At 39.6% G+C, this 18750-nt stretch overlaps 1 protein-coding gene and 1 non-coding gene across 2 annotated transcripts in view; both read left to right on the forward strand.

Annotated features, from left to right (window-relative positions):
- LOC100119928 (alpha mannosidase I) overlaps window positions 1-18750 on the forward strand; it is a 273587-nt gene that overhangs the window by 59351 nt on the left and 195486 nt on the right. The gene's annotated exons all lie outside the window — the stretch shown is intronic.
- On the forward strand, window positions 14263-14334 carry TRNAE-UUC. The gene has a single exon. It is a non-coding gene; the product is annotated as a tRNA-Glu (tRNA).

Genomic DNA, 18750 nt, shown 5'->3' on the forward strand with positions numbered 1-18750 from the left:
CGTGTATGCGAGTTTTCATCATCGAAATGAAAATTTCAGTTCCAATAATGAACAACTTCAGTATCTTCGATACGACAACGCTCGCCGACAAAGCACAGAGTGCAGCGAGCGAAAGACGAAGGTTGTACGCACACGCGTTCACCACACGTTGCCCCGTTACGTTATTACGATCCCGAGAAGTGTCGCTCGAGCCTTTTTGCTCGCGTATATATCCTCTCGCAACAATAGAACGAGAGAGAGAGAGAGAGAGAGAGAGAGAGAGAGAGAGACGATGCGCGCTCGCGCGAATCGTCATAATTGTAATACGGCCGAGTTACGAGCTTCTCGAGATTCAAAAGCTTATAGCAGAGCGAGTCTCAAGGACCAGCTTGGATGATCTCTTTGCGACGGCTTATATAATTGCGCAGCGACGGTAAAGTTTGTCCCTGCGCGCGAGAGCAGAATGAGAGGATGAAGGAAGATGACGAAAGAAGGAGGAAAGCGCCCGCTGACCTCGCTGAAATAATTCTGCGTAAAATATGGGCCTTGGGGTGAGGTTCAGAGTGAGTTTTGCATTACGCCGACAGTTGTGCCGGCGAAAATTCATATGCGTGAGCGGCGATTGTTCGCCGAGATATATTAGCACTTAAATCGAGCCCTCGTCCGCCTGTTTGCGTGGTTCTCTAACTGCAGGAGAGAGAGAGAGAGAGAGAGAGAGAGAGAGAGAGAGAGAGAGAGAGAGAGAGAGAGAGAGAGAGAGAGAGAGAGAGAGGAGGGGAGGCAATCAAAATCGCGCGAAATAAATTTTCTACCGTTTATGCTTATTATGCCAGCCCCGCTGCTGCGCGTGCACGTGAGTATAGCGGAATAGACCATCAATTCGATTTATTGAACATCTCTGTAGAAGATGTTTTATCGTCTTAAACAGTGTAGTGATGAGCTATTAGCGATTCGAGTGCCATTGCGCTCCAGATGAATATTATAGAAGCTAGAAAGCGAAATCGCAGCTCGTGAGAAAATAAGAGCAAGAGTCGCAATGTATGGTTCGTTAAGATGCAAATTATTCGGTGTTCAGCCCTGTTCTCACAGATGGGCGTCCTTAATGCGGACAGCGACGACGTTTAGCTGCTCCAACCGCAGGTGCCTGCTACGTCATACAGGAGGTGGCTCATATCACCGAATCTCATCCTTCGAAGATCCAACAGTTCTCACAGGTGTGGGTGCACTTCCGCCGAGAGACGTCTTATCTTAATACCCCTAACTTTTATCCTGTCTCAATAATATCGTTTTTATTGCTCGATATTAAATATGTTATCTGATCAAACTATTTTCTGACGTCTTGAATTTTCTGAAAGTTCTAATGTAACAATCCTTCACCGCAACGTACGTGAACAGAAATCTTTGAAAGATCACTCCAACCCGCATTTTTGCGCACTTCGTCCTGCGCAATCATTTAAATTACGCAATTAGCACGACAGCACGGGACATCTCAGCCTACAAATTAATCACGTGTCAGTTATTCGGGCTCCGGCAAAGAAAGAAAAGAAAAGTCGAGCGAGAGAGACAAGAAGTCCAATTTTCGAAACATTCGCTCGTTCATACTTTCGCTCTTTGTATCGGGATCATCATACGCGCAGCAGCAGCAGCAGCAGTGATGCATGCCTGCACGAAGAAGCGACAGGATCTCGCCGCTGTGAACTTTCTTCCATCTCGAATAATTTATTGGCGGCGGCTTCCCTCTATACATCGCGCGCGGGAACAAGGGAGCCAGAGTCCCTCCGCCTTCGCTTTTTTATCGTCCCATCCCGCGCGCGGTCCTTCTCTCTTCGCTGTCACCGCTAGCTCGTGTCGGTTGACTTGCGGAATGCGCGAATCCACGAAATGAGCTTTTTGAGCGGAAAAGGTGCGGAAGACTCGCTCGCTGCCCTCCCCCCTTTTTATTTTGCTCAGCCTCGGGAAAGTATTTAGATTATCGGTTGATTATACCGGGCTTCAATCGAGAGAGTACGCAGCTTCGGAGAATGCGCCGGGAAAGAAGTGTGACTGATGGCGTTACGGGCTCTTTGAGGGATAGAGGGCGGGCCGTTGCTAATGAATCCATTTGTTACGGCAATAAAGTCGCTCGCACGGTATTTGGGAATATTTTTTTCGACCCAGATTGTTTATTGGAAATTCCTCGGACTGCAATCATGCGAATTAACGAGACTGTTTATGCACTCGCCGCCGGAGATTCCCGTGAGTTTGGAGCAGAGCGTACCGCGCAGTCTTTTGATGCTTCAAGGCAAATAAAATTCTCTCGTTGCGACGAAAAGTCGCAATTAGCTCGATGGTAAATGCGTCGCGCACTTCGCAAGCTAAGAGAAAAACTTATAGGTGCATTGAAAAACGATCGTTTTATCGATAGTATCGTTGATACACCTGAGCCTGGCAAGGAGCTTCATCGCAAGCTCGCCGCAATTTTTCCCGAGCCTTATTGATTGGCTTTTAATCGGACAAGGTCAGTAAACACGGCCTCGATACTTTCGAAGCAGCGATACCGCGAAGCTTCAATTTAGCGAATAAACGGAGCGCGCAAAAACGGAGGAAGAGAGGGAGAAAAAGGAAAAAATAAAAGTCCCGTCTGTATAAAATAAAATAAAATCGGCAAATCTTAGGGGAGACGGGTCGATGGGATGCTTCGTTGGACCCGCCCGCAATTACGATAATGCCATGCGAACTCGAACTAATTAGAGGGTTTTGCGCAGAAAAGAAGCGCATCGGGGCAAGAAGAGCGAAGGCGCACCTGGCTCTTTCTCACTCTTTCTCGTTCTGTTGCGGGCGCGAGGGTCCCGAAGATTATTTCTTCCCGGTAATGAGATTTTAAATGGAAGCGCGCGCAAGAGCGGATATATTTAATGAATTTTTTGATCGAACGCCGCCTTTTTACCCGCCCGAACGGAGATTCCAATTGGACGATAGAGTCTATAGCAAATATTTGCCCTGCGCGTATGGCTACGGGACGCATGTATCAAATCGTTAGATACGAGAGCCTAGTTTACGAGCTTTTCATACTCGCGCAGTCAACGGAGATTATGACATCACGGCGGCGAGAGACAACAATGCATCGCTGTCTAATTTCTCAATTTTCCAGCCAGCCGCACCAGATGCTTCGCGATTTTTCCGTCGAGCCCGAATGCAAATGCAGCTGCGGGTCAAAAGCTGTACAGCTTCGCACAGAGAGGCCGAGCTGGCAGCGTGTACGCGGCGATACACACATTAGGCGCTGGGCGGAACCAATAGCCGTGCTCGACCGGTCGCGCTAAAAGAGAAGAGGTACTAAGTGGCTTAACTCGGCAGTGCGCGCTAGCTGCTAGCTAGGCGCGAATGGACTAAACCGCGACAATGGCCCGACTGCGCGAATATGGCCGGCTGCTGCTGCAGCAGCGAGTGCGTCGTAATGTATGCTCACATTGTTTACCGTCGCCTTGGCGTGTCGACGCGCGCGGTAGCGCTTCGGGCTCTATTTGGTGCACACCAGCCGCGGCGCAACTTCGTAGAGGGATTCTGTGTTCTTGCACAATCGGGCTGCTCTCTCTCTCTCTCTCACTCTCACTCGCGCACACGAGGCGCGTAGCGAGCACGTATTCCGCGCCCCCTCTAGCTTTCTCGCTCTAGTCGAGCGTGCGTTTATTACGCGAGAGGCGCATGCTCTTATATACGTGATGCTGAAAATAGCACCTGTGCGGAATGTACCTGTCCCCTCGCTCTCGGCTGGTTTTCCCTTTGTTTTTGATGACGCGAGAACAAGGCTTTGCCTTGCTTTTGCTCGCCGAGTGCTCTCGAGAGGAATTTCGGCTGATGCTCTGTAGGTCGATCAACTTATGTTATGGTTTGTTTTTTGATTTGCGCTAGAACGCGGTAGATAAGCGTTATCGCGGGCGATAAAAAATTCAGTAGTCGAACGTTTCACTCGAGCTTACCGAGGAGACAAGACACCGACGACGATCATAAAACAGTGGAGATAAAAATATGCTGATTAATAGCGTGTCAACGTTGCTGTACTAATCATTTTGGTCTTAACACATTAATGAATGCTTGCGCGTGCCGTTATCATTTTATATGCGAGTTTGTATAACATTTTTTCTTTTTTCAGGTAAGCTTGAGTTGTGCAATAGAAGCCCTAGCTGTAGTTGAAGTCACGCGTATATATCGTACACATGCAAGTAAGTTCACTTTTAATGATATGGGTATACTTAGGAATCCAAGAGGTGTACCAATAAGAAAATACTTAATCCACGACAGTGGTTGAAATACATAGTTTCTACTGTTGCGAACAGAAAAGGCATACGTCGCGCAAACAAGATTACTATCTACTCGCTTACAAAGTGCTGCGAATCAAAATTAAAAAAAAACAAAGCGGAAAAGAAATTGCAACCAAGAAAAGCTCGCGAAAATCGCAAATCGGCGAAAAAATAGGCTCTCACAAAATTCGGACATCGACCGCAAGCGCGTCGCCCAGTCATAAAGTCTTCTGCGCGCACGAGGGCAAGAAATAATTAACGCAACTGCAGCTGCAGCAACAGTACGAGTATATGAGAAAGAGCGCCGCTGCGGCAGCACGAGAGATATTTAGCTTCCCGCTGTTCATACATACACACACACGCGCGCGCGCGCGTGCGTATAGAGAAGCTCTCGAGGAATGGTAGTCCGAGGCGGCAGAGCTGGAATCGCGATGGAAATCCTGAGGGAAAATTTGAAATTTCCGAAAGTCATACACGCACTCCGTCGGCTAGGAGGGGATTAAGGGCGCACGTTCCGTAACCCAGCAGCTCATATCATGGTTCTTCGCAAACACGTCCGAGAGGTATGTAGCCGCGAAAAGGCGAGAGCGTTCTCGGTGTGTAGTCTAACCTCTATGCACTTTGCTGGGGCTTATGCCAAAAACACGTTGCGTGCATGCCCGCCTGGCTTGTACTCAACCCTATATGTATGTGGAAGGATGCGGAAGCGGGTGGATGTTAACGATGCTCCAATGCTGATAATCCGATGATTTGTAGCCCTAATAGAAATATCTCGTTATTATACACACGTGAAAGTTGCCTTTGCGTGTACAAGATGCGTCGAGTTTTGCATCGAGTTCAGTTCATGAGGGGTTGCCGCATTTTGAGAATAGATCATAGTCCCACTGGTATGCTGTTATTCGCTGCCCTGTTACCACGCATACGTCCGGTGGAATTTCTCCGGGTTTTGTCCGCCGGATTTTACACGTGCGAGGAAAATCGCATTTAGCCGCGCGCGACGTGTATACGCGGATAATTAGCAGATTAGTTGAGAAAGGTATCGGGGGGTATAACCCGAATGAATGGATGCGCGTATGCTGTTATTGTTGTGTATAGTTTGCGCGAGTTTGTCGGAAACTTTGTTAAGCTATATGCGGGAAATTTATGATATTTTACGATGGCTACGTGCTCTATGTACATCGTTCCATTCTTATGATTAAATCTGGTCTTTATCGGATGCTTTTTACCCATTATTTGTGTTTGAAGGTTGTTCATACGTATGCAATACAATTTTCCAACAATGAAAATCGAACATCTGTGCGCACGTTATGATGGGTGGTAGATTTTTTATGCAAATGAACCTGTTCTATACATACGATGCTCCGGACCAATTATCTTTCTTAAATATAATCTTCTTTATAAATACACAGACGTGCAAGAATAAGACATAACACTCACAACAGTAACAAGAAAAATAAGAGAGAACACTCACTAACTATATTTTTCGTCAACCTTACCCTGGTAGAAAATTTACCAGATTTTCTGGCCATTAAACTAATTAGTGCCTAGAAACTTCTGTCGACATATAGTGGGCATACATTGATTTGTTTACAACTTGAAGGCTACATTTACTCATAAATTCTGCTTATAAATCAGTTCAATTTCATTGGTGTTCTCATTTGCTGCATTAAAAATAGTGCTACTCTACAACCTACATGTCAATCCAAACCTAGTCGTCAACTTTTATTTCATTATATTATGCTATATAATTAAAAAAATTAATAGACATTATTTTTAACTTGCTGTATACATTAGTTACAAATTGCAAGTTTTGTGATTGGCATAAGTCTTTTTGGTCAAAATCAATGATTGGCATAAGTCTATTTGGTAAAAATCTGAAATCAGTCAATCAAAATAATTGCATGATGAATTTTATAACATTGCATGAGCGGCTGAAGCAGCAGGCCAAACAAGTCAGTTTTAGCATTGGTGGCACACCACTATATCTAGATTCGACGCACATATTGTTATGAGAGAAATGGAAAAGTGTCTATGCGCCATCTATTTTCACCTGCCAGAGATACGGAGACTTTAGGCAATGACGAAAGAGCTCGCAAAAAAGCCAGTCCAAAACTGCTTTGTTACGCTATTGATGTCGCTTTAGCGGTCCGCACGTACGTTTTTCTTCCTCCTGAATGGTAACCGCACGTATGTTATTAAAATTAAGTTAAATTTAGTTTCACAGCGGTGTTAAAATTAAAATGTTTTGTACACAAGTAAGTTTTAAAATTTGAGATTCGTCCGTCAGTATAACAAAATAAATCCCTTGTTATCACATTTTCTCAATTTTACTTTTTGAGGTTAGGAATTCAAGCATACACATACATTCCGCGGTAAAACGAACAGCCAATCAGATAAAGAATACAATAATTATGCGATGTCTTTTTTAGATAGGATAGCATGTATGTAGTATAGCTGCTTAGAGATTTTAACAAAAAAAAAAAAAAAAAACAGTACCAAGAATAATTTGCAATTTTGAACTTCTAGCTAAATCCAATGCGCGCTTCGTGCGCTCAATTTTATTGAGGTTAGAAGTTCAAAATCACAACCACATTAAGACTGGATATTTGTTTTTCAACCAATCAAATAGCTTTATTAACGGCTTTGCAACATCCGGTCATCTCTTTTTTAAGAAAGGAATGTACACAAGTCTCAGTGAATGTTCCAACTGGTTTATTTTGAGTTTAGTTTTGTTAGAGAAGACATTTTAACTATGGGCATGCTAATATAAACTATATCTACTAATTTATTCGATTAAATTGCATGAGATGATGAAATAAAAGTTGATGACTCTTATGAATAACTCAGTAAATAATATAAAAAAATCATGTAACTTACGCACTATTTTTCATCATTCATACCAAGTCCTTGGAATTATAGTTAGTGCGTTTTTAGTCAAGCGCTCATTAACCAAAGCAAACCTCTTTTTCCGTGTACAATCGAATTTTCTAACAAGAATCGCCAACGATAAAAGTTTCTCTCTCTTTCCGTATACACTCACAAAGATCTTACTCCTGCTGTTTACTCGCGCGAAAACCCCGGAAAATGTTCGCCTCAGCTCTGTATAAACAACGGGGCCAGGGCACGAGTCTCTGTGAAATATATTATACTGCAGCAGAGGCGCATTCTTTAATCCGAGCATACTTTGGCCAACGATATCCAGTCGGATCCATGCAATATGCGCATCCTCTGTATGGCGGCATTATGGAACGGAAACGATAAATACCTGAATTGCAGCAGCGGCGCGGCGGAGGCACTGCTCCAAAGCGCGAAGAACAAGGGGAGAAAGGAGAGATCGAGTAGACAGCGATAAGGCGGATGTGTTAATTCGAAGCCGTAGCTTTTCATGGAAATTATGGTGATCGTTATCGAATCGCTTGTAAATTGTCTCGATCCGCCGCCGCCGCTGCCGTTGCGTCTCTCCTCTTCCTCGTCCTCTCCGCCGATACGCGGAGACTTTTTAGCGGTGAATTAACGTCAGCCGCAGTTATATATTGCTCCGGTGACTGTCTTACAAATGAGGCTCCGCGCAGTTTGCATGATAAGTGGTACAATAAGAATGTACGCGAGTCTAGTCTGTGTAATTGTTTTCTGGGAATATGATATAGGGTACGAGCTATATATACCGATATGTCACGCGGGCTTCCTCTGCATGAGATAATTATTGGTGATCGTTATTACTACACTGAGAGAAATAGTGCGTAAATTTTACTATATGTTCATGACAATTTACTGGAAAGTTTGGTAATCTCGTCACAGACTGACAAAACTGACCTTTTTACTAGATTTATATCAATTTTTACTAAACTTCCATATAAAATTTACCATACTCAATAGGAAAAATTAACAGAAACTATAGTGAAAATCGCCAATGTATGAATTTTTACCTGACAGTATAGTAATTTTTAATAGAACGTATAGTACTTTTCATCTGAAAATCGGAACTGATGCGTATTGACGCGTTATGCGCATGCGCGTTTAGCAAACATGGCTGTTTTGTATGCTGCCGCTAGGGGGTGCACGGGAAATAAAACCCGCAAATGGTAAGAAGTTAGCTCAGTTAGTATATAAGTCCGTTTAGCAACCCTGTTGTAACAATTGCGAGCGTATAAGCATATGTACTGCGAATTGCGAATATGTATAATAATTAAGCGTTTAGTTGTAGGAAATGTATCTAGGTTAGTTTAATGTCTCTAAAAATCAACTGCGGCAAGTGAATCGATAATGTTCTCTGAATGAAGTGCGTTAGAAGAGTAACCCTCCATAACCATAAAAATTTAGAGCCATATAATAATTGAAAATAATTTTTCCACTATGTGCATTTTTATATTTAATTTAGTCAGGGTAAAAATTACTACTCAGTATAGTAAAATTTATAGTTTTATAAAATTTACTATACAGTTTAGTAAAAATTACTAGACTGTCAGTCTGTGAGTGGATTACCAAACTTTTTATTAAAATTTCCTATCCAGTATAGTAAAATTTACTATAAATTTCTCTCAGTGTATAAATTCTATTATTCGACTTTGTATGAATGTACGTTGAATTATTTATGAACAATTTTATTCCAAAGAACTTTCGCAAGGGAATAAGTATCTGATACTTTCATGAATGAGTGATCTCATGCGCAAGATCTAAAAATCCCAGTCCTGAAATAATACCGAACTGGCCCGCGCTCGTATTAATTAAAGCGCATTCTCGATATAATATTCTCAACAAACGCTCCAAGCAACATTGATTCATCTGCAGCTTTAATCTTCGTTTCATCTCGTATTGATTTGCGAAAGCGCGCCAACGGTACAGGCCTACTACGCGCGCAGTTTCGTATGTCAAAAGGCTTTCATTTGACAATATCAGGCGAAAATTAAGCGAATTAAAAGGAAATGTATGCGAGAGCGATTTTGCGCGTGTACACGCTCCGGAAACAAAAGAGAAAACAGTGGAGGATCGCGTTATTGCGAAATCGCTTGACGCCAGGCACGACAGTTTACAGGGATGAATGCATGTCGACGCTCGCGATGAAAGAGAGAAAGGGAGAGAGAGAAACAGGCGACAGAACTATAGGCGCGTGCGCGAACTAATATGCCGCAATATAACCGGCTGCTGCAACGTCGAGAGCGATCGGGTCTGCGTATGTGCCACAAGAGATAAAATGCGAATCAATTCGATGCTTCCCTCTGCGTTGTTCAAAAATTTGGTTCTATTCTACTCCAGTTATATGAGCAGTTGCCATGTATGTCTATACACCGCGTCGAATGTATTTTATGTCTTTTGGTGCATCGTCGCGTTTCCTGGCTGAAGTTTCAATGAGTACGTCGCTTTGACTGAATTGATGGAATACTCGTTCGTTCCTGTAATTTACGCCCTGTAATTAAAAAAACAATCGCCAACAAAGAGATCCTGCTTATATTAATCCCTTAAAACGCTGCAGCAGGCTTCTTATGCGTGGGCTCGTAATTCTGGCCTACATCTGGCCTACGTATCCCCGTTTATAAAGCGGGAGAGGATAAAATAGCAGCCGAGGATTGGAAAAGCATCAAGCGTGTGTATAGGCTCCCGCGCACGCGAGCTTCCGGAAAGTTTCCGCCCATAACAATTTCGCGAGCAGGCAGTATGGATAACGTTCAGAATTACGTAGCAACGAGACTACGTTATCCGGTAGCGCAGTGTCTGCCGCGACTGTTTCGCTGTGCCTATATGTCCCGGAGAATGGTAAATCGTTCTCTATCCGCGAGAACTCGCTCGCTGTTTGCTCAAGTCGCATATTTTTCTGGAACTGCGCAGCTTTTTAACTGAAACGCGCATTGAAGCTAGACCGCGGATGCGTTGAACCTGCCTGTATTATGATTTCTGTCGTAAATTCCTGTTCTCATCTCTCGCGGTTTTAATTCTGCGTCGTTCGATTGGATTTCATTTCCAAAGGTTATGGATTTCGATCGATAGGTTTGTCTTCGCTTTTTTATATTTAGGGGACTGTCGCTAGTGCTTCTGTGTGTATTTTATCGTACTTTGCGACGTTCAATTTTTAATCAATTTTTGGCCAATTTCTTTCGTCGCGGTTTTCCAAACTTCTTCGGTTAGTATGCACAAGAGAACGCGTAGCTCGTAAAATGTTTAAGCTTGCTTCGTTGCGCCTTGTTTTAAGGACACCTAGATAATAATATTGTCCGGGGAGTGCAAAGTTTCCTCCGTGTCTAGCGTGCGCGGCTCTTTTTTCGCTGAAACTTTCGTGAGACTATAAAATCGTTACACAGTGAAAGATCTTCATTTTGCTATAAAGTGCCCGACAGCTGACGGGGAAAAAAGGAGCATTTTATACCGCCATTATGCAGTCCCTAATTCAAAACACTCTCGACCCCTTATAAAATGCAAATATACAAGCCGGGGGATAAGGCTTGTGCACTGTGACCTCGTGTAAAACGACCTCTTCATAAAATTCATTTTTCCTTCATAACAAAAGCCAGCGACAGCCGTGAGAAAATACTGCACGTATTGAGATACAGCTAATTTTTCATCGGATTCCCATCGTTTATATATTTAATATGCTATGTGTGTAAAATAAATTTCCAATGATATTTGAAGTTAAATTCATCTTCATGCATAACAGTATAATATTTCATAGCATATCGCATGCCAGTGTATTTTCCGACTCTAGAAAGGTTTCCTATTCTCGGCTCCGCAGCTTCTAATAATACCTTCAAACTAATATAGCTCACGCGCGACGTAAATTCCCGGCGCCACGCGTCACGTTCGGGCAGGCGCTATTGAAAATTAACCACATCTCGTCGAGGCCAAACGGCTAACTCCTCAACCTTCTGACCCTTCAGCAATTCACATGTAAATTGCGCGACTGGAAAAGAGCTGCTGCTGTAACTACATTTCTATTGATACTCATCCATGCATAGATATAGAGGCGCGTGCACATTTAACTGCACACATCCTTCGTTACGCCAGATATTCTCCACTCCTGAAAATCTTCGCTTGTTTTCTCTCACTTTCGCGAGACTCGTAAATTCATTTCTCGAGTAGCCCAAGTGAAAGAGTCTCGAGTGTAATCGTCATGTTAAGCGAGAGTAATGCCATCTACTGGATTTGTAGGTGAAGCTTCCATGATCACCCAAACGGCTGTTTGAAATTTTGAATTGCTCTAAATAGAATGTGCGACTTTTACAATGTCGAGAGAAAAGGTTTTTTTTATTAATTTTATACTGATTTGCTAAATTATGGAGGTGACAAGACTCGAAAATACATCGAAGGTGAAAATCTTTGGAATAAATTTTGTCTTAGGGTTTATTGAGGGCATAGCTGTTATTTTTAAATTTATTTTACAACCAAGACGTTCTGCGATCAAACATTATTTGCAATAGTTATACCTTTGCTCCAAAATTAAATACAATGATATACAACATTGTTTTTTACAAGAAATATTCAGTTTACAAAGCATTGAAATCGAAATCCCTGCATTCATACCAAAACTACAGGTGTATAAAGTATCCTCCTTGAATTTGAGACCAAAAGAACCATTCGTTCACTTGAAATCTTACGGACAGTGAATAAATTCACACAACATTGCACCGAGTGCCACAATGGGCCAGCAGGGATAATTATGGTTTTAGCACGGTAAAGTTAAAGGTATTTATACTTAATATCACTAAACAAAATTCCAAATGATTTACTTTAATTTTGTCATTTTTACTAATAATTATTTTTTTCAGGATTTAAAGGTGTTGTGTGCCCTTAAGTACACGGTGTGGACGGTGAACAAGTAGACAGAGCCGCTTTTATCAATGCGGCGTGATCATAAACCCCCTGTTTCAGCTGGCTACTGTCGCAGAAACCGAAACGGAGCAAAGCGTAAATTTATATGAGCGCATTGAAATGTTTTCATTCCTGCATTTAATAATCAAGCACACTGAGGTTTTTACTTTGTGTACCATGATTTCGATTCAGATTTAAATGACCTAATGATTCGGTATTTATTTTTTTTTATAAAAATTTTGATTGAATCTTTAAAAATAAATGACTGATTAAATGAAAAAAATTCAAGATATTACATCACAAAAAAAACAATGTGCTGTTATACATTTTGTTAATCGCTTCCTGAGTAAAAGTCTGCGTTTTATTAAAAAAAATTTGCTTTTCTCTTAGAGCAAAAATAATAGTAAAATTTTCGGTTTCGCTAAATAGCAATGTATTTTGAGGTGTGTGTACTTTGAAACAAGTGTTTAGTTAAGTGCAAGTGCGACATTCAAGCTCACAAGTAAATAGAATCACAGCTCGATATTTTTATTTATCTTAAACAATTACTGTTTAACTTATCAATATATTACTATTTAATGGATTAATAATTAATATTTAAAAAATACATTTGTTTCAAGGAAACTACGTGCCAATGTATTGGCAACGGTTTTTCAGTTAGACAGGCTGTAAATTGAGTGATCAAATTGTGAAACCTAAAAAAATCAGTAAAAATGAGATACTGCATCTTTTGGGTGATGAATTTTGCTAAACTGTAGGAACAGAGTTATTGGCTAAAATAGACAGATTATGTTTCCTGATTTTGTCCGATGTTGGCCCTATTTTTCAAGATACGAACCTGTATACATGTTTAAACTATAGACATCTATGTTGATTGTAAAACATGGGTATACGCTATATGCATTTTAAGTCTATATCTTAAAAATATAGGGCCTATGGCACAAAATCATAAAACATGGTCTCCGCTTTTTGGTCCAACAACTCGTTTTCTAAAGTTTCAGTAAAATTCATAACCCATTAAACCCAAAGAGTGGACTCACCTACGAACACCGTTGATCACATGTTATATATGTCATAATTTAATACATCAGATAAAGGTCAAACTAACAGACTCCGTGGTTACCTCATCAGAGCATTAAATTTCTACACTAGCAATTTGTAAAAAACATTATTATAGTAAACGCTCAATTCGTGTACACAATAACAATTTTAACACCCAAATCGATAGATATTTTTTATACAACCATATTTTTTTAGTGATGCATGCAGCTCGTCACTTTAGATATTTTTAGAAAAGCTTTATAATTTTAATTGTAATATAATCTTATAAAATAACTTACGATCGACATTCTTATTAAAATATTAGTCTTTCTGGGTTTTTATGTTATTTGCCTGTATCGCTTTTATTGTCTATCTGTTTTTGTATTTCTATCAAGTTTGCTTGTATTTTCTATCCCGAAAAAGGCTCTATATTTTTCTCGCTACGCTTTTGTTGATTTAAAACCTCTGTTTTTGTCTTCCTCTCGATTGTACCATCTCTTCCTCGCTCTTATTTCACTACTTTCCCTCCCCCCCCCCCTCTCTCTCTCTCGCTATTTTTTCTTTATCGTCATTCTTCGATGGCCCTCTTGCCTCACCTTTTTTTTCCCTGTCTTTCACACGCTACTTCTTTTCACCTACCCCTCTCCCTTTTGCGGACCAACTGCGACGATGTAGTCATCGTTACATTGTTACTTTATTGCTCGTAAATCCTGAACTCCCTGGCTGACAACGGACCACAAATACGAGTGTGCTCCGTCCCACCACCGAATTTTTTTATTGTAGATTGAGCCCGCGAACGACCAAGCGCGGGCTATTTTATGCCTGAAAGCAACTTTACGCAACCTATACGCGTTAAACTGTTACTGGGCCGCTTGATCTCACTGACAATAGTGTGGTGAAAAGAACTGAGGAAAAAATTTGTTGATGTAAATTTTTATGACTCTTTTCTTTTATTCTTATTTTCATATGTTTACATTGCATTACGAATATTCTGCTTTTTATGCATATTTTTTAAAAATCTTCTCAGTATAAATATTCGTATAACTATTTTTTGACCAAATTTATAAGGGCTTAAATTGAATATTACAGATCTAATATTATACTATGATAACCAAGAAATGATTCACTAGGTAGAAGTATGTGCCGGACATTAAGCTTTTTAACATCCCGTATGGTCTAGTGGCTAGGATACCTGGCTTTCACCCAGGAGGCTCGGGTTCGATTCCCGGTACGGGAATTTTTTTTGTTTTTTGATTCTTATACTATCATATGTAATCTATTATTATTTTGATTTATCAGCAAATACATTTTATTTTTTATACAATTCCTTCCCCTCTTTACTTTTATCATTCTTTGTTTTTTATTCCAGACTTACAGTATAAGCAATTTAGATAATTTAATCATTAAATTATTTTATATGGTAAGAAAATCATGTCCAACTGCTCGTTTTTAGTTTAAATAAATAATAAATTTGATTAATGAAATTAATTGTAGAAATTTTAATTCTAATTAAACCAAATTGCACAAATATGTTTTTTTACCAATGATTCTTTTCCAAAAAAACGATCATGAAATGAAAACGAGCATGAAACTGCGGTGTAGTTATATAGAGATTTGGATGCGGTAGGCTCATAAATTATAATGGTCGAGAGATCGCTCTGATATAAATTCTATACAAATTGGATCTGAACATTTTATTATTATTCATTGGAGGTATTTGTTAGCTTATCTGACGTCGCAGCAACGTTCCTATCCTAGTATATGAGATCCTCCATTCTCCCTTTTCGCTCTTTGGCTGCAGAGCTGCAGCAGCAGCTAACCGCGGTATCGCAGAAATTTCCTTTTCTCTCCATCTACCTTCATTCTCGTTGGCTTTGTTTCGCGTTTTTTTTATTTCATGGATTTATCTTGCGCGCGTCATTACCGTACCTATAAAGCTCACGATACCATTGAAAAACTATTGCAGTGTTATTTAGGGCATACGTAATATAAATAAGTTTTTCATTTCAAAAATCAATACAAGTACATCTTCTTTATGTACTTTTTTGTGACTCAATTTAGAATAGGTAGATACATCTTCCTATTCGCTTAACGACTTTAAATCTCGCGCAAGGTAAAAGTAGCACATGAACAAAGTACTCAGCTTTTTCTTACTTTATAGTAGAAGTAGACGAGCATCTATCCATTACAAAGTGTGAAATAAGGAAGCTACGATCGCAGCATTATAACGACCGGCAATACCTCACGTGCGCTGTAATAACCGCAGTACCTATATTAAAAGTGCGTGACGTGACCAGACCCAGGAAGGATAAGGATTTTACGACGGAAGATTATCGGCTTATTGCTTTACGGGTCTCTGGCTTCCACAACGTTCGCTTGCCTCACATGCCGTGTCTGAAACGCTTAATGATTTAGGCGTTTCATGACATTACTAAATGAACGGCAATCAGCCGTCTGACATCCATCCTAACCCTTTAAAAGAGACGAGAGAAGATTAAAAACTAATGGATGTTTTTTTTTTTAAATTATATTCTTTAAAAAACGTTTTTTATGCTCTGATACATGTAGTATAAACATTGATAGAGAACCGAGTGGTCGCTAATCATGATACGAAACGCTGCACAAAGCAACAGTTTTGTAAAGTTTCACAAACATTTATATTTTAACCTCTTGCCTTTATTAAACTAGTTTGGAAATTCCAAAATTTTTTTTAGAGAATTTGAACTTTGCTCACAAAAAGTTCTAATACATCCACGAGAATGGTTCTGTGGAGTAAGTTTTAAGGAGCTGAAGTCAGCATGTCGCTAAATGGGCAGTAACTATATTTTAACTATCTATACTACCCTGGTAGAAATTCGAACATTTAAAATGGGCTGTAAACTATGAAATGGCTATGAGAAATAGCCTAGTCATAGCTTGTGATGAAACGCTTTTTCTCCCATTTCTTGAGCATTTGTTGGAATGAACATAACCTTAAATCTTTCGTATTGATATTATTCCTTGTGTCGTACACTAATTTCAAAGAGGCTTACGGATTTTAATCGATTTCCAAACGGTTTACACAATTAACAGTCAATTAGAGTTATACAAGCACGACATACAAAGATATTCGTGATTTTCTTATATTTTCACTTTTTTGACCCGACTTATTTTGCGTAGTACTTTCGTAGCCATCAACTAGCTATCACCTGTGCTTTGCTTTAGAAAATGAAATCTATTTTTACAAGCTTGAAAATTCCTTGTAATACGGTATGACTCTATTCTTACTCCAATAAATACGTAAAAAATGTCCGAAAAAGCGTTTCATCGCTGGTCGAAAAATGGACCTATTTTTCGCCCATCTCTAGTAATACGTGGTATGTTGTAGCTTTAAACTTATATCAATTTCTACCAGGGACAACATAAACATATAAGTAAAACCTCACGTGTTCGGCGCGGCTGATATTGCGCGGGGAGGAGCCAAGCTTGGACTACTGCAAACTCCGGTAGATTCTTTAGTACATTTTTGTTAAGATTTTAGTTCACGAGTAAAAGTTTAAGGGCTCCGCAATACTCTCTGTAATGGATTCGCCAGCGATCTAACTCCAGTACTGACCTCGTTACTCTTTGGCAACTTTATGATCCTTTAACTAGGGCGTTAATTAATTTAGTTACGAAAGTTTCTTTTCTCCGAGTGTTTCAGCTACTTATAATTCAAGATGCTGTAAAGTAAAAGTAAAGAGCGTTCTGACGATATATAATATTAAAAAAAAGTTTCAGTTTCATTTACTTTTTTTATAGATATAATATTTACATTTTCTTATCTAATCATTTACTGAATCCTTAACAAATTTTACGCATTCTTATGTCAGCGATATAACCCTCTTGAAAAAGTGAGAAAAAAAATGAAAAGAAGAGTGCGACCGAATGAAAATAAAATTTATCTGTATGAACTCCTAGGTTCGCCTTAGCCTATCCTGCTTAAGAGACTAAGCTTTGATACCGCAGACGCAGGAGCAGGAACGAATACTTCAGAAGAGCAGGAGTATTCAGCTTCTGCTCTTCTCGGGTCGCTCGCACTTGGCTGCCCTGTTTTCCCGAAGCATCGCGAGATTGTACGAAAGAGCGCGCATCAATCAAGGAGCCGGTCTCGAGATTAACGACCTACTGCAGAGTTTCGGCTAAGAGGAAGTGGAGGAGAAAAAGGTGGAGGCAAGGTGAAAACAGAAAAGAAGGGAGAGCACGCAGTATAGTGTTCTCTACTCCATTGCAAGAAGCTTGGGAAGAGAAGACTCGACCAATTAAGGCTCTACTAGCTGAGATCGGCTGTCGTCTTGCGATATTTTCGACTCGTGCGATTCTCGATACTGCCACGCTTTTAAATAGAATACCAAGGATGACTTTCGATAGTGGAGCTCTTCCTTTGTACCTCTCGTGAATTTGTTACAGCTGAATTGCTTCGCAAAATGTTATCAAAAAATTTACTTTTTATTATGTTTGAGATTAGTTAAACATTAATATTGCTTCTCTCTTGAGACGTTCATGTTTTGTTGTTCATTGCTTATACTTCAATTTTAATTGATAAAACCAACAAACAATGTGTCGCCAGAATGCGCGTATTATCGATTTAAGATAAGAAAATATACTATTAAGCGAAGAAGCTCAATTTTAGTAGACTCTGAAGTATGAAAATATTGTTCTTGAAATTTTTATTTTATGTCTTTTAACAAAGGATTTTTCCAGTATCACTAGGCTTTTGCTAGTAGATTTAAAAACAAAATTGTTTGTACAAGTTTTTTTCTTTTTTATTTAAATATAAATCGGGATAAGCCTTAAAGAAATCGAATGGTCAACGAAGTAATTAATATTCATCAACAGTCATTAATGAATTAGTTTGTAATATTGGGAAATTGCTCCAAAGCGATAAAAGAGAAAATGTACGGGTGAAAATTGATTATCTATCCGTTGCAACCCTTGATCATTGTGTTGTTTTGAAATGTAGTCTAAATCAGTACTTGTACTTTACACTAAGCAATTATTTTACGTAATTTATACTAATACAATATAAACGTATAAGTAGAGGTTATTTGATTGATTGTGCTACATTTGTGGATTATGGAGCACGGGTTTGTGATAGTCTTTTTTGGGACTTCTCTAATGATGTAGTTAAACGATAGTAAATATTTTCTTATTCCTTTCGCCTGACAGCCAGAACGAATGCTGCGAATAAAGCTTTATGGATAATACAACCTGAGTTACTTTGCACAATTTAAGGTTCGTAAACAGACGTGAACGTTCATCGTTTTCGTTCTTTCTCTTTGTCCTTACTTTCGTATCTCTGCTTCGTGTGCAGACAGGCATACGTTAACGAAAGACTCGTAAAACACTTTCTCGTTTGTATGCAAATCGATATACAGGCTCTATACAATGCTCAAAAAGTGTCGTTAATGACGAATATTATATATATATATATATATATATATATATATATATATATATATATATATATATATATATACCCGCAGGAAACATTGTTAATATTTCGAAGCACTAATAAAAAAATACTTAATTTACATATTTATGTTTGTTTACTTGTAGTTGTATTTACCACAGAGATGAAACGTAGACGAGTCCTACATACTTCAACCTCACTAGAAATAGCTTATTTCTCCCT

This window comes from Nasonia vitripennis, assembly GCF_009193385.2.
Source record: "Nasonia vitripennis strain AsymCx chromosome 3 unlocalized genomic scaffold, Nvit_psr_1.1 chr3_random0004, whole genome shotgun sequence".
In the NCBI taxonomy this organism is placed as follows: domain Eukaryota; kingdom Metazoa; phylum Arthropoda; class Insecta; order Hymenoptera; family Pteromalidae; genus Nasonia; species Nasonia vitripennis.